A 16,560-nucleotide genomic window follows, 5' to 3' on the forward strand; every position below is an offset into this window, starting at 1 on the left:
GAGCAATGGGTGCATTGAAGCCTTTCCAGGAAGGAAGTGGCAGGATCAGATTCAGGGATCTGTGGGTGTGGTGGATGAATTGGCCTTTTCTCTCTTTCCCCAACACTCCGGACTCATTCCTGCCTCAGGACCTTTGCCTTTTGCTCAGTTGGCTTCTTCCTGTCAGTTAGGTCTCAGCTCGCTTGCCTGTGTGAGAGTTCACTCCACCACCTTGTCATTACCTTATTTTTCTCCGTAAAGCACTGTATGAGCAAGAGCAAGTATCTTATCTATTCTGTTTACCAGCGCACCTTGGCTCTTACAGTGGGATCACCACAGCTCAACAGATAATTGTCCAAAGGATAAAAGAGCGTGATGATAAAGCCTCAACAGAGTGGCAGGAGTGGGGACGGAGAGGGGAGGGACGAAAGCAATATTAAGGAGGTAGGATCTTGGCCACTCATTAGAAGAGGACATTAAGCATCTCAGATTTCTGGGTGAGTGGAGCGAACAATCACTAAGCCCAGATTTACAGAGAAAGGAGCTTCGCTCAGCCTGTTTGTTTCTCTCTTCTGTTTCTCTTTTCTCGAGAGCACTTTGGTTACAGCAGTGTGGCCAAATCACTCAGGGAGTGTGGAAAGGTTTGACGCACTGCCTCTCCCTCGCCCCTTTTAAGCTGATCTTTGCATTTATATGATACTGAAGTAATTGGACCTCCCTGTGAGAACCTGGGAGCACTTAACTTCCCTAGTGACTGTGTAATTCCAGGGTTAAAAGGGCTGCTGGTGCTGGGCTGATACATCTTTAGAGCACAGCAGTTCAAAAGCAAGTGTGTTGTGTAGGAACACCTCCTGGTTAATACTGCCACAGGGCCCCCGCACTTGGGACAGCCGCAGGCATCTGGGGGGGGGCGGGCGGTAGTTCTCCCAAGCTGGTGGCAGGCAAAGAAAGCTGAGCCTTGCCCACTGAATCAGCATGCGTCCTCCGGGCCCGACTGCTGAGTCAGGCCTGCATAGCTGGCGATGCAGCAGTATGAGGCCCAGGAGCGCTCTCTGACCTGGAAGCACTGCCCTTCAGGCGGGGGCTGGAGGTCGTGGCACTGCGGCCAGGGGTGTGGGCTGGTGAAGGCTGCTGTTGGGGGGTGGGGGAGGGGTGCAGCAGCAGGAGGTGGCACGTCTGCCCTCGCCAGGCACTAGAGGTGCAATTTGTGCGAGGCCTTTGTGGCTGAGGGGAGCGCCTGGAAACCCCGCTTGAGCTCTAATTCTTGAGGATCCGACGACACTAGGGCGAAGGAACAATAAGATGGGGAGGGTCAGCACGTTGACCAAAGACTAGATTTCCCTGGAGAAGAAAGAGAGGCCTCATGGCTTAGCCTAGCTCCTCAGGATCCTTTGGAGGAGCTGGGGACCCCTTCCTTTGGCCCCTCCTTGGGGGTTCCAGAGCGATTGAAACGCGCACATAAAACGCGTGAATAAGGGGCATGGCACACAGTGAACATCATTCCGGATACGGGAGAGCAGGAGGGCAGGGCCGGGGCGCAGGCTGGGGCAGCCGTCGGGCGCGCAGTGGTCTCGGGCGGTGGCGCAGGGCCCCAGCGCCCTTCTCTAGCGCGTGGGCCGGGACCCCGGTCGCGCGCGGGCCTCAGTTTCCCAGGCAGCGCCTCGCCCCGCCTCGCCCCGCCCCCCGGCAGCGGGCGAGTGACGTCACGGGCGGCGCGCAGCATTGTGGGGCGGGAGCGCCGAGTCGGGGGAGGGACGCCGAGACGCCATTTTCGGCGGCGGGAGCGGCGGAGCCGGAGCAGAGCTGGAGCCGGCGGGCGCAGGGCGGCGGCTACGGGGAGGAGCCGCGGGGGACAGCGCTCGCGGGCGGCCGAGGATGCTGCGGGGCGGCCGCGCCAGCGCCCCTCGCTCGTGACCGCGGCGCCGCTCCTGAGGCAGCCGAGGCGGAGGGCCCCGCGCATTCCTGCTCCGCGCACGCGCCCCGCGACCTCCCGGTGCTGACAGCGCGAGCGCGCGGCCCCGCGGGAGCAGCACGGTGAGTCCGCGGTCCCCTTCAGGTCCGCAGCCCGGCCGCACCCCCCTCCTCACCCATGTCCCCTCCCGGGACCGCGGTCCTCGGTCCCACGCCCTCATCCACATCCCCTTCGTCTCCTCTTCCCGGGCCCAGCCCCGCCCGGCTCCTCATCCCCGTCCACTTGTCGTCCGTGCCCGGTCCCTTCTCGGCGCCGCGGCCCTGGGTCTTCATCCACGTCCTGTGCCCGCCCCCGCCGAGACTTCATCCCCGGCCACAGCCCCTTCCCCGTCTCGGTCTCCGGTGCAGGTCCCGGCCCCTCCCCGTGTACGTCCCCCTGTGCGCATCCCCGGCCCGGGCTGCGGGCGGGCGGGCGGCCCCGGGGAACAGCTGCGGACCCCCGGAGCCGCGCGACAGGGGGATAGGGCCGCCCCCGGGAACGCGGCGCGCGGGGAGGGGCGGCCGGCCCGGCTGGCTTTGTCCGAATCCTCCCTCTTCCTTCCGGCCCCCGCCCTCTCCGGCGGCACCGCCCTGGGCGGACGCGCCTGTCATGCTCACCGGCGAAGGGCTGCCGGGCGGGTCGGAAGCGTGCAGGGTCTGTTTCTCGCACCGTGTTCACCTGGGCTGGCGTTGCTCTTGTGCGAAACTTGCAGCGGCCCTGGTCTTGGAATACTTACGCTGTTGTCAAGTATGGTGCGCCTCTTTCCTTAAACAACAACAACAACAACAAAACAAGCTAAAATGAAACACGAAGGAAGTAAAATTGGTGCCTGGTGGGTTGGATGGTTTTATAACGTGACGTTTGTAGCTCCAGGTGATTTTGTGATCGAATTGTTGCTCCTTGTTGTTTTGTCATTCAAAAACACACTAAGATTTTACATGTTACACGTTTAATAAGGAGTACTTGCAAAAATGTTTTTAAAAAGTGTGAGAAGAGACCATTTGAAATACGCTATTTAAACTGGTATGTAAAAGGGCAGTTCTTTGAGTCTTTGCATTAAATTCTAAGGCCTTTTTTTTTTTTTGGGTACAGCATGACTAAGCCATTGGTCCGAATGATTAGCTCAGAATACGTTGTAATAGTTCAGTGAAAAACCCATTAGGAATTTGGGAAACCTTCTTAAGTCTCTTGGTCTTATTACTGAATTCACTTCTTTCAGGGATTGGCAGCAAGCCTTCTTGGGGGTGCGAAATTTGATTCGTTGTTCTGTTTCTTAAATATGTTTAGGAATACAACGAGACTAAATATTAATTTCAGATTGTGGGGAATTACACGTGGGAAGCAGTCTTAAGAGCCATTTTCTCCAGGTCATCAGAGAATGCAACATCATGATGCAGTGGAGCCTTGGCAGCCCTGTGATGTTGCTGAGGGTGTGGGAGACCCCGGGTGGTAACTTCACTGTGACCTGGCTCATTCGCTTTGCTTTCGAGCGCCTTCTAAAAACGCTAGACAACACATAGTTAAGCTAGAAAGACATGCATGGGAATCAAGACAGTACCTGCAGGAAGAAGAGAGAAAATGCCACTGGGGAGGGGCGTATAGTATCGTAAGTATTTTAAAATAAATAAAACGTTAACTGTAGTTACTTAAAATTGTACATTAAAAAATTATACGTTCTTAAGCGTGTTCTGTAACGTTGAAAAATAGGTAAGCCGATGTGTAACTTTCCATGTGGGACTATAAAAGTTGATTAATTTGTAAGATTCATATAACATGGAAACATAAGTGGAATATGATAAGAAACCAGGACTTTATGTAACAGTCATCAGTAATACCCTCAACACAAGTACAGGCCAGTTTTAAGTGTCAAATTTCAGGACATAGAATGAAAATGATTAGCATGGTAAATGATGAAAGCTTGGTCTTTTGTTTTTTTAAATCAATCAAACCAAGAGTTGATTTTTTTTTTTTTTTTAATTTGTATTAAAAAATTTTTTTTAATGTTTATTTTTGAGAGAGAGAGACACACACACACAGGGCACAAGCAGGGTAGGAGAAGAGAGAGACGAAGTCACGGAATCCAAAGCAGGCTCCAGGCTCCGAGCTGTCAGCACAGAGCCTGACGCGGGACTCGAACTCAAGAACTGTGAGATCATGACCTGAGCCAAAGTTGGATGCTCAACCGTCTGAGCCACCCAGGCGCTCCGAAAGCTTGTTCTTAAATGTCTATCACGAACCAGCTGAGTGACACCTGAGTGGCTCAGTTGGTTAAACTTCCGACTTTGGCTCAGGTCATGATCTTGCAGTTGGGGAGTTTGAGCCCCGCATCAGGCTCTGCTCACAGCTCAGAGCCTGCTTTGGATCCTCTGTCTCTCCCTCTTTCTGTCTCTCTGTTTTCTCTCTCAAAAACAAATAAACTTAAAAAAACAAAAAATAACCCAACTGAATGGCAAGTGCTGTGCTAAGTAGTTGGGGAAATAGAGACTGTTCTCTTGGAGTTCAGTCTGGTGTGGAGACAGAGGAAAATTGATGGGTACTGCAGATTAGGTTAAATGCTGTGCTGAGTGTCCCGAGAAGGTGATTCTGGATATGAGACTCAAAAGTACCAAATGCCAGGGATTGGTAGTGGCCGTTCTGGAGGACACAGGCCCTGAGGCGGCATTGCAGTAGAGGGGAGTGAAGTTGGGGAGGGCAGGAGTGGAAAGGGAAGATGAGAGAAGGAAAGCAGGAAGGAGGATTGGGGGATTCTTGAGAGTGTGGTGACACTTTAGAAAGCGTGGGTAGTGTGGCAGGTGATTTGAACCAAGGTGAGACTCGATGGGAAGCTTTTAGCCCCACATGCGGACTGAGAGCTCCTGAATTGGGGCCGCGACAGTAGGAACAGTGATACAAATGGACTAGGGATGGCTTCAAGGGTTCCAGGGGCCCTGACTTGGGAGTGAGCAGACCAGTAAGAGTCGGACTGCAATCCGGAAGGCATGGAGCTGCAGGGGCGGGCGTTGGACCGGGTCACTCCTCCGCCGAGTCCCGAGAGCACTCTGCCCCCATGCCTTTCCTTCACATTCCGACTCTTGCCCTCACTGAAGCACACCCCGGCTCCTGCCGAGCCTGCTCTTCTGTATGTCCCCGTGTCCCCGCTTCCCCGTGTTCCTTAGCACTTCTGTCATTGTTACGGTATGCTTTCATTGTATTTAATTTCTTCGTTTATTGTCCGTCCCTTTCACTTCATGTCCACGATCTCCATGAGGGCAGGGATTTTTATCAGCGCTTAATAAACGTTTATTGAAGGAATGCATCTAGAATTACTTCCTTGTCACTAACGGGAGGCTCACTGGCTGGTGATACCCACCAAGATGGGGAAAATGAGAGGAGGACGAGGTGGTAAGCTTGGTTTTGGATAGGTTAAATCTGAAGTGTTTGTGGGGTGCCCAAGTGGATGGCGGGCAGTTGGAGATTCAGGTTTGGAGTTCAAGACAAATATTTAGGCTGCAGTCAGATTTGGAAGACCTTATCGTCTTGTTGAAAGCCAGTGGTGGTGTCTGTAATGACCTCTCTGGGAGCTTCTGACGCTTGTAGACACTGTGGAGTTGACCCTAAGATAGGTGGCAGAGGAGGTTGACGTCCAGGTGGCTAAGAAGTCAAGGAAGATTTGGATAGACAGAGCTACTGATGTGGCTTCTAGCAGGTTATCAGCGACCTTTCGAATTTTTCCTGAGAATATTACCTCCTAAGGCAGGTGTGCTAATTCAGAAATGATCTGCATGCTGTCTCCCAGGGCATCCTTGTGTCTTTCTGCCCTGAAGTCTCCCAATTAATATACTCTTCTGTCAAAATGAATTCAGATTTTATTTTTGTCTCAACTATTAAAAAAATTTTTTTTAATGTTTATTTTTGAGAGAGGGTGAGTGGGGGAGGGGCGGGGGGGGGGTGGAGACAGAATCCCAAACAGGCTCCAAGCTGTCAGCGCAGAGCCCAACACAGGGCTCAAACTCACGAACCGTGAGATTATGACCTGAACTGAAATCAAGAATCAGACGCTTAACTGACTGAGCCACCCAGGAGCCCCTCCCCCCAATTTTAAAAAAATGTTTATTTTTGAGAGAGAGACCAACGAGTGTGTGTGTGTGGGGGGGGGGATGCAGAGAGAGAGAGAGAGAGAGAGAGAGAGCGAGCGCGAGCAAGAGAGAATCCAAAGCAGGCTCCAGGCCTTGAGCTGTCAGCACAGAGCCTGATCCAGGCTCCAACCCACGAACTGTAAGATCATGACCTGAGCCAAGTCAGATACTTAACTGACTGAGCCAATGCAGGCACCCCAGTCTTAGCTATTTTTAAAAATTCACTTTTTTTTCATTTATTTTTTTTTAAACTTACGTATTTTGAGAGAGAGACACACACACAGCGTGAATGGGGGAGGTGCAGAGAGAGGGAGAGAGAGAATCTCAAGCAGGCTCCACACCATCAGCACAGAGCCTGATGCAGGGCTCGAACTCACAAACTGAGATCATGACCTGAGCCGAAACCAAGAGTGGGACATTTAATCGACTGAGCCACCCAGACACCCCCAACAATTAACTCATTTTAATTGAAGTATAGTTGACGTACAGTATTAGTTTCAGGTGAACAACATAGTGATTTGATGGTTAGAGACAGTACAAAATGCTCACCATGATAAGTGTACTTATCATCTGTCAACATACAAAGTTATTACAATACTATGTTTTAACTAAATTTTGAAGGCAGATGAAAGCAGTTTGGATCTGTGCTTTTAAATATGCTTGGGGGTGCCTGGGTGGCTCAGTATGTTGAGCATCTGACTTCGGCCCAGGTCGTGATCTCACAGTTGGTGGTGGGTTCGAGCCCCTTGTCAGGCCCTCTGCTGACAGCTCAGAGCCTGGAGCCTCCTTCGGGTTCTCTGTCTCCTTCTCTCTCTGCCCCTCCCTGCTTGCACTCTGTCTCTCAAAAATAAATAAATGTAAAAACAATTTTTTTAAATATGCTTGGTATGATGTCCATACTTAAAAAATAAAGCAGGTGGGTTAATATCAATAGAACAAGCATTTTAAGTTGAGTGAAGTGCATATGTAAAGTATAAGTTACTTCCTTGGTTCTAAAATATCCCAGTTACTTAAGTTTAAGCCTTGGATTGTTCCTTGATTGTATAAGGTGTATATTTATGTCCCAGCCTCTCTGAAGTTCCCTATACCACTACTAATAAAACTGATAATAGTGAAGTTAACCCCAAACCAGTTAAAATTGGTGCAGTAGTACTCCTCTCCATTCTACCGTGGAGGAAACTGAGGGTCAGAGAGGGCGAGTTACTCAAACCAGAGGTGCGCAGCTGTGAAGTCAGGCCTCTAATTCAGGTATTTTTGCTTGTACACTTCAAGCTTTGAGTCATTTTGCTGTCAGGAATCACAGTAATGCTAGGCTGCAGTTGCCTTCACCCGGGAACTCCTTGGCCAGTTCCATTTCGGAAGCCCAAGTGATGCAGTGTCCGTGGTGACTCCTTGGGGTCTCTGGCTAATGTGTACCGTTTCAGCCACCACATTGGCATTGTAGTGTTTGTGTTCTCCACAGAGTCTGGTGTGGAGTAGGTGACCAGTTAAAAGCTGCTTGTCAGGCCTTCCTTTTTATGGTGAATCCAGGTGGGCTGTTTTTCCTTAAGTGCACTTATTCTGCCTGCTTTTTTTTTTTTTTTTTTTAATGTTTATTTATTTTTGAGACGAAGAGAGACAGAGCATGATGAGCAGGGGAGGGGCAGAGAGAGAGGGAGACACAGAATCCAAGGCAGGCTCCAGGCTCCGAGCCATCAGCACAGGGCCCGACGCAGGCCTCGAATTCGTCAACTGTGAGATCATGACCTGAGCCAAAGTCGGACGCTCAACCGACTGAGCCACCCAGGCCCCCCTTATTCTGCCTGCTTTAAAAGGATTTGTAGTACTGACCAAACAGGGGGAAAATGTTAATTTCTTTTTTTTTTTTTAATTTTTTTTTTTTTTAACGTTTATTTTTGAGACAGAGGCAGAGCATGAACGGGGGAGGGTCAGAGAGAGAGGGAGACACAGAATCCGAAACAGGCTCCAGGCTCTGAGCGGTCAGCACAGAGCCCGACGCGGGGCTCGAACTCACGGACCGCGAGATCATGACCTGAGCTGAAGTTGGCCGCTCAACCAACTGAGCCACCCAGGCGCCCCAGTTAATTTCTATTCTTTTACAGATATGGTAAAAAATTAACTATATTTACATTGTTGTGCAACTGATGTCTAGAACATTTTCATCTTGCAAAACTAAAATTCTACGGCCGTTAAATAACAGCTTTCCATCCCTGACCTCCCCACCTGCAAACACAGTTCTTTCTGATTCAATGAATTTGACTACTTTATTATTTTTTTAAAAAGTTCATTTATTTTGAGAGAGCGAGTGGGGGAGGGGCAGAGAGGGAGTGAGGGAGAATCCTAAGCAGACTCCATGCTGTCGGTGTGCAGAGCCTGATGTGCGGCTCAAACCCATGAAACTGAGATCATGGTGTGAGCCAAAATCGGGATCTGACACTTAACCGACTGAGCCACCCAGGTACCCCACTGGTCTGATTTTTATAAACACAGGTTCTTCCTATTCTAGAATTTCACGTAAATGAGATTATACAATATATGTATTTTGCAGCCAGCTTCTTCCAGCATACCATTTTTGGAATTCGTCTGTGTTGTTGCCTGTGTCAGTGGGTGGTTCCTTTCTGTTCCTGAGTAATGTTCTGTTGTATGGATGTGTACCACACATAGTTTAGCCATTTTCCTCCAGATGCACATGGCCGGGGCGGGGGGGGTGCTCTTTCCTGTGTGAGACCATGTGGACATAACGTTTTCGTTTCTTTTGGATAAATAAGGAGTGGAATTGCTCGTAGCATAGCTGTATGATTAACTTTTAAAGAAACAGACCCAAAGTGCTTGTACAGTTTACGCTTGGACCAGCAGTGTGTGAGTGTTCTCGTTCTCCGCGTCCTCTCTGGCCTTTGCTATCACTTGTCTTTATTTCCACAGTCTAGTGGATGTGTAGTGGCACCTTGTTAGGGGCTTTGTGAGCATTCCCTGATGACTGATGATGGGCACTTACTCATAGGTACCTGCTTTTATGACATGTCTGTTGAGTCTTATCTGTGTAGAAAGGTTGTCTTTTTATTATTGAGAATAATAATTCCTTACGTATTGAGTATGAGTCTTTTTGCCAGATGTATACGTTGCAATTATTTTTTCCCAGTCTAGAACTTAACTGTATGCTTTTTGACTGTGCCTTTAATAACCACTAATTTTAAATTTTGATGAATTCTACTTTGTCAATTTTTTTCTTTTATGGTTCTTGCTTTCTGTTGTTTTAACTGCTTTTAAATCATTAAAAGATGTATGCTTTTTCTGGAAAATGAAAGATGTAAGGTATAAGTAAGTTGTCTATCTTCCCATTTCCTTTCTCCCCAGGGAACTGAATAAAATACATATGTATTTTTTTATTTAAAAATTTTTTGAAAACTTTTTTTTTCTTAAGTTTATTTATTAATCTTGAGAGAGAGGGAGAATGTAAGCAGGGGAGGGGCAGAGAGAGAGGGAGAGAGAGAATCCCAAGCAGGCTCCGCATTGTCAGCCCAGAGCCTGATGGTGGGGCTGAAACTCACAAACCGTGAAATCATGACCCGAGCCAAAATCGAGTCAGATTACTTACCCAACTGAGCCACCGAGGTACCCCCAAATATATATTTTTTTAAAGATTTGATTAAAAAAATTGTTTTTTAATCTTTATTTATTTTTGAGAGAGAGACAGAGCATGAGCAAGGGAAGAACAGAGAGAGAAGGAGACAGAATCCGAAGCAGGCTCCAGGCTCTGAGCTGTCAGCACAGAGCCCATCGCGGGGCTCAAACCCATGAACTGCAAGATCATGACTTGAGCTGAAGTTGGACGCTTAACCGACTGAGCCACCCAGGCACCCTGATTTGATTTTTATTTTTATTTTTTATTTAAAAAAAATTTTTTTTTAATGTTTATTTTTGAGACAGAGAGAGACAGAGCATGAATTGGGGAGGGTCAGAGAGAGAGGGAGACACAGAATCCGAAGCAGGGTCCAGGCTCTGACCTGTCAGCACAGAGCCCGATGCGGGGCTTGAACCCATCAACTGTGAGATCATGACCTGAGCCGAAGTTGGATGCTCAACTGACTGAGCCACCCAGGCACCCCGAAAGGATTAGATTAAGTTAGGTTAGGTTTGAGGAAGATTAGATTGGAGGAGGTACAGTGTACAAGAAGAATATGATGAGTCCATAAAATTTCCATTTTGTAATGGGTTTGTGGCAAGCTCTGGAATTGTCTCTCTCAGCTGTCTCTGTCAGTTCATGGCCCAGAGATGAAGTTTCTCATTAGGAGGTTCCTGATGGAGCATATCCTCCCTTGAGTGGAATTTAGTGACTCTTTTTTTTTTTTTTTTTTAATGTTTATTTTTGAGAAAGAGAGAGTAGGGGAGGGGCGGGGGGGGGGGGGGCGGCGACAGGATCCAAAGCAGGCTCCATGCTGTCAGCACAGAGGTGCTTGAACCTTTTGTGGGACTTGAACTCACGAACCATGAGATCATGACCTGAGCCAAAGTCAGACGCTTAACTGACTGAGCCACCCAGCTGCCCCAGAATTTTTTTTTTTCCTTCAGTTAATGATACGTACCAAAGAAAATAAAACACAGAACCCCACTTTGGAACCTAATCTATTTAGCTTTGTCAAGAAATCATAGAAAACTTCACTTTTCACTATTTTTATCCTATGTTCCCCTTTGTTAAACAACTAAAATCTCAAGTCCTCTTCAGTTTATTTAGTGACTTCCAAAAACAAAACACATTACCTATTGTGACTAAAAAGCAAAGTGACCAATGGTAATATTAGAGGTAAAAAATGTACTTATGTTTTGGCTCTGAAGTTGCAGGACAAAAATTATATGGTGCAGAATCAAAGGGGGAATATTACTTGAGTCAGAAGAGGTGAAAGTGGGCGCCTGGCTGGCTCAGTTGGAAGAGCATGTGACTCTTGATCTTGGGGTTGTGAGTTCAACCCCCACAGTAGGCTACGGATTACTTAAAAAAATGTGAAAACAAACAGTGATTCTTGAGTTATTTATTATTTTGAGAGAGAGAGCGAGCAGAGGAGGAGAGAAACCCAAGCAGCCTACTTGCTGTCAGCGCAGAGCCTGATGCAGGGCTTGAACCAGTGAACTGTGACATTATGACCTGGGCCAAAACCAAAAATCCGGTGCTTAACTGACTGAGCCACCTAGGCACTCTTGATTCTTGAATTTTCTGACGTTTGCTTTTCTTTTTGGTGGAGGCAGGAGAGGGTAAACGGTGGGGAGGAGAGGTGTTATTCCCCTAGCTTGTATAACAGTTAAGGTTCACATTTTAAGCCAAATCCAAAAAGGCCTCCTAGGGTCTTTCAATCAACTTCCAACCATGACATCTTTAGATAAAAAGACAAATGATACACCCCTTTATAGTCTCACAGTCCTGACTTATTTTGTTTTCTAAATATAACACAGTATTATTATAATAAATATATTTTAGACAGCTGCATATTGCCTACTCTTTCCCAAATAAGAATCACTAAATTTGGGGCGCTTCGGATTCTGTATTTGCCTCTCTTTCTGCCCCTCCCCTGCATGTGCTCTGTGTCTTTCTCAAAAATGAATAAACATTTTAAAAATTAAAAAAAATTCTGGGTATATTATACTGAAATGTTTCTGTTATGAAAAAATTCACAGGGTCACACAAACTTCTGATTCTAGAATATTAAAAAAAATTTTTTTTAAGGTTTTTATTTATTTTTGAGAGAGAGAGAAAGTCAGAGCGTGAGTTGGGGAGGGGCAGAGAGAGACACACACACAGAATCTGAAACAGGCTCCAGGGTCTGAGCTGTCAGCACAGGACATGATGTGGGGCTCGAACCCACACACCATGAGATCATGACCCGAGCCAAAGTCACACACTCAACTGACTGAGCCACCCAGGCGCCCCTAGAATATTGTTTTTAATGTTTATTCATTTTTGAGAGAGGGAGAGACAGAGTGTGAGGGGGGGAGGGGTAGAGAGACAGGGAGACCCAGAAACCTAAGTAGGCTCCAAGCTCTGAGTTGTCAGCACAGCCTGATGTGGGGCTCGAACCCATGAACCATGAGATCATCACCTGAGTGGAAGTCAGACGCTTGGCTGACTGAGCCACCCAGGTGACCCTGATTCCAATATTTTTATAACCCCAGAAAGAAACCCTGAACCCATTAGCAGTCAGTCACCACCCTGCTTTCCCTCCAGCCCTTGGCAACCATGAATCTACTTCTGTCTCTGTAGACATTTCATATAAATGGAATTATGCAATATGTGGCCTTTTGTGTCTAGCTTGATTCACTTAAGTACATGTTTGTGAGGTCCAACCATGCTGTAGCATGAGTCAGTATTTTGTTCCTTTTTATAGCCAAATAATACTCCATTGTGTGGATAGACCACATTTTGGCTGTTACGAATAATACCAAACTACTGGTGTGAAAATTCTACATTTGTCCAGCATTGGTTTTGGACCATTTGTGTGCAGGTTTTTATGTAAACACGTTTTCAGTTTTCTTGGGTATTTACCCAGTGGTGGAACTGATTGGTCCTTCACTTAATTTAAATTTTTTTTTTTTTTTGAGAGAAAAAGTGTGTGTGTGTGTGTGTGTGTGTGTGTGTGTGTGTGTGTGTGTGTATGAATTGGGGAGGGACAGAGAGAGAGGGGAGCCCAGGCAGGCTCCATGCTGAAAGTGCAGAGCTCAATCTCATGAACCATGCATGAGATCATGATCTGAGCCGAAATCATTTTAAAGTTTTGACACTTGTGTTACTTAATGCACAACACACTCTGTAATCTTGAGTTCCATGATACTGAATGTCTTGGTCTGTTTGGGTGGCTATAACAAAATACCATAATCTGGGGGACTTATGAACACCATGAATTTTTCTCATCGTCCTGGACTGGGAATTCCAAGACCATGATGCTGGTAGATTCAGGGTCTGGTGAGGTTTGGTTTTTGCTGCATAGATGGCTGTCTTCTGTGTGTCCCCACTTGGCGGAAGGGGTGAGGGAGCTCTGTGGAGTCTCTTTTATACGAGCACTGATCTCATTCCTTAGGGCTCCACCCTCATGACCTAAGTACCCACCTCAAAATAGCATCACCTTCGGGGTTAGGTTTCAACATACGAGTTTTGTCGGGACACAGACATTCATTCAGATCATAGCACTGAATATTTCCTTGAATACAACTTCAGTCATTTGCTATAGGCTCATTAGAGGTTCTCTGGCTGCTTCTCGTTTCTCCCTCTCTGTGCCTAGTGCTCAGTCCGGCGTCTGGTTGTGTGTAGAGAGATGGGCTGTGAGTCTAGCTGGCTGCGTTTCCCACTGGTTCAGCTCACATATCTCTTGGGAAAACATCTCGGTCGTGATGTTCTGCTACCAGTATTGGCAAAGTAAACATTTATCTGTTCTTCTATCTTATTTTTCTTTTTCTGTGCTAGACTTTGTTTTTCTAGGAACTTCATTTCATAGTCAAACTGTCAGGGGCACCTGGGTGGCTCAGTCCATTGAACATCCGACTTCAGCTCAGGTCATGATCTCGCAGTTCGTGGGTTCAAATCCCACGTCGGGCTCTGTGCTGAGAGCTCAGAGCCTGGAGCCTGCTTCAGATTCTGTCTCCGGCTCTCTGTGCCCCTCCCCTGCTTGTGCTCTGCCTCTCTCAATCTCTCAAAAATAAATAAAGGTTAAAAAATTAAAAAAAAAAACCTGTCAGAATAATTCATGTTTCTTTCTTGGCTGTCCTTCACTCTGTCGTTTTTTTCTATCACATTCTTTAAAAAAATTGAAATTTAAGTCCCGTAAAATAAAAGTTATAATTTTAAAGTATACAGTTCGGTGAATTTTTTCTGTATTTTGGGCAACCGCAACCACTGATCTAATTCCACACGTCTTTTAAATATATATATATTTAACTTTCTTTACCACATTAGTTCTTTCTTTCTTTCTTTCTTTCTTTTCTTTCGAGAGTGTGAGCAGGGGAGAGGGGCGGGGGGGGGAGGAGAGAATATCTCAGGCAGGTTCTGTGCTCAGTGCAGAGCCCAGTGGGGGGACCGTGAGATCATGACTTGATCCAAAATCAAGAGTCAGGTAGATGCTCAACTGACTGAGCTACCCAGATGCCCTTTTTTTGGTTAATTTTTGAGAGGGGGGAAGGTTTGTTAAAATTTGTCAAACTATTGAAAATTGTATTCCCTGTTTGTAGAATGTGCGTGTATAATCTCATTGTCTGTAGGCAGTATAAATCTCATGTAAGTATAAAGGGAGTATAAATGTATGAAAAGATCAGGTGGTAGAGATGGGAAATAACATTACATGAAAATTGATAATTTGGTATGACAAAAATTCAGTATGTATGATCTAGTATAATCTTTAAAAAGTGCTTTTAGCGTCCACCCAGTTCTGGTTTAATTTCTCTGTCTTATAAAATATTCAGTGTATTCAGCATTTCTATTCTTGTCTCACTTAGGTTGGTCTATTTTTATTGTGGCCGAAGTTTCAAATCCTTTCTATATTTGAGGGTTTGAGATGTTCCTTTGCCTGCAACCCCAGGCAGTCCGGAGAGGTGCTTGTCTGTTTTCTGGGTGAACCAGCAGAAGCACAGGGTGCTTGTGGTGTGTGTACGCGTGCGTGTACAGCAGTGTGGTCACTAAATCAAAGGTGCACCTGAACGCGGTGGAGGGAGCTTGGATTCTGTTCCTGTTCTGGGTAGTGTGGGCTGCGTGTCTTCAGCAGTCCGTCTCCTCATCTGTAAGCGGGAATTGTAATGATTGTTGACTAAACCACTTACAGACTTTGTCTTTTGTCCTTCTAAAACAATACACGTGGGGCCCCTGGGTGGCTCTTTTGGTTGAACGTCTGACTCTTGATCTCAGTTCAGGTCTTGGTCTCAGGATTGTGAGTTTGAGCCCCGCGTTGGGCTCCACGCTGGTAATGAACCCTACTTAAAAAAAACAAAAACCATACCCTTATGGAAATACTCCAGAAACGAAAATCCTGCACAGATGTGAGTTCTTACTATGCATAGCACGTGTATGCTTTCCCGGTTTTGTCTTTATCAAAGTTACATGCATACTTTTTTGTATTCTTTGTAGGTAGATTTTTAAAGAACAGACTTTTTAGGATAGTTTTCTGTTGACAGAAAAGTTGGAAGACAGTACAAAATCCCTGCATGCCTGCACTCAATTTCTCTTAATGTTAACATTCTACATTATTATGGCACATTAATGACAACTAAGGAACTAGCATTGGTACATAATTTTAACCAAGCTCCACATTTTATTTGGATTTTACTAGTTTTCCCCTAATATCCTTGTTCTGTTCAGAACCCCATCCAGGACACCGTATCACACGTAGCCATCGTTTTTCCTGGTCTGTGAAGTACTGGCCAGTATTTTGTAGAATAGCTCTCAACTTGCGTTTGTCTGACATTTTCCTCATGGTCGGACGGGTTTGCAGGTTTTGAGAATAAGCTCGCCGGGCCCAATTTTGGTTTCCGAAACCATTTTACCATCAAACAAACCAAGGCCCCTTCAGATAATGGCTGATTCTAGGGCTGGGGCAGGGAGAGTACAAGACGAGCCTGGGACATCTTGTGGTGCTAGAAAGTGCAGAAGTGCTCAAAAAGCAAAGGGGGGTAGGAGCATGTGAAAAGAACATGAGAGCCAGTTGACAGAACTCTCACTGGCCCAAACTGAGACAGTTTGAGCCACAAAATAAGTAACGTGGTGTGTGTAATAACGAGTATTCTTTAGATAAAACCTGAAGTATAAAACAAACCGCTCCTGTCCATATTGACATTGATGATTAAACAAGTAAATGAGGGATGAGGCAGAGAGGAGACACTGTCCTGTACAGAAGAACTCCAGACACCTTATAATCCCTCTTCACATTCGCCCTCCCCACCCCTCTGGGGGTGGGCTGCCCCCCTAGTGACGTGCTTCCTGCAGATGAGCGTCAAAAGGACAGCTGGAGTGGGTGTGTCTAGTGGAGGTAATCCTGGCCAGGGGAGGCCTGCACAAACCACGGCAGCCGGTGGTCAGGACTGGCACCGTTGCCTTTTAAGTCAGGGGGAGCACAGGGACTCTGGCTGTGATGCAGTGAGAATGGTACCCGTGGGTTTCAGAGTCACATAGTTTCATAAGTGTTGGTTTTTGCCACTGGCTTGCTCCCCCTTTCCTTCTTCCTAGAAGTAACTTTTTGTTGTTGTTGTTGTTGTTTTTTAATTTTTAATCTCTTTCTTTCTCTCTTTTCCTCTTTCCCTCTCTCTCTCTCTCTCTCTCTTTCTCTCTCTCTCTCTTTCTCTCTCTCTCTCTTTCTCTCTCTCTCTCTCTTCCTCTTCCTCTTCCTCTTCCTCTTCCTCTTCCTCTTCCTCTTCCTCTCTCTCTCTTCCTCTCTCTCTCTTCTGCTTCCTCCCTTCCTCCCTTCCTTTCTTCTTTCTTTATAATGTTTATGTTATTTTTGAGAGAGAGAGAGACAGAGCCCGAGCGGGGGAGGAACGGAGAAAGAGGGA

General features: G+C 46.7%; 1 protein-coding gene across 14 annotated transcripts in view; it reads left to right on the forward strand.

The window, feature by feature from the left end:
- Window positions 1-1,715: 1,715 nt before the first annotated feature.
- The window catches only part of KLC1 (kinesin light chain 1), a 64,543-nt gene continuing 49,698 nt past the window's right edge, over window positions 1,716-16,560 (forward strand). For 4 of the 14 annotated variants that reach the window (XR_013555945.2, XR_013555946.2, XR_014137863.1 and 1 more), the window contains exon 1: window positions 1,718-2,013. The gene's annotated coding sequence lies outside the window, so the exon portion shown is untranslated. Of the gene's footprint in view, window positions 2,014-16,560 lie in introns of all 14 variants that reach the window. The other 10 variants (XM_078447796.2, XM_081796002.1, XM_078447798.2 and 7 more) reach the window with 4 other exon arrangements.

Source organism: Panthera onca, chromosome B3 (assembly GCF_046562875.1).
Source record: "Panthera onca isolate mPanOnc1 chromosome B3, mPanOnc1 haplotype 2, whole genome shotgun sequence".
In the NCBI taxonomy this organism is placed as follows: Eukaryota; Metazoa; Chordata; class Mammalia; order Carnivora; family Felidae; genus Panthera; species Panthera onca.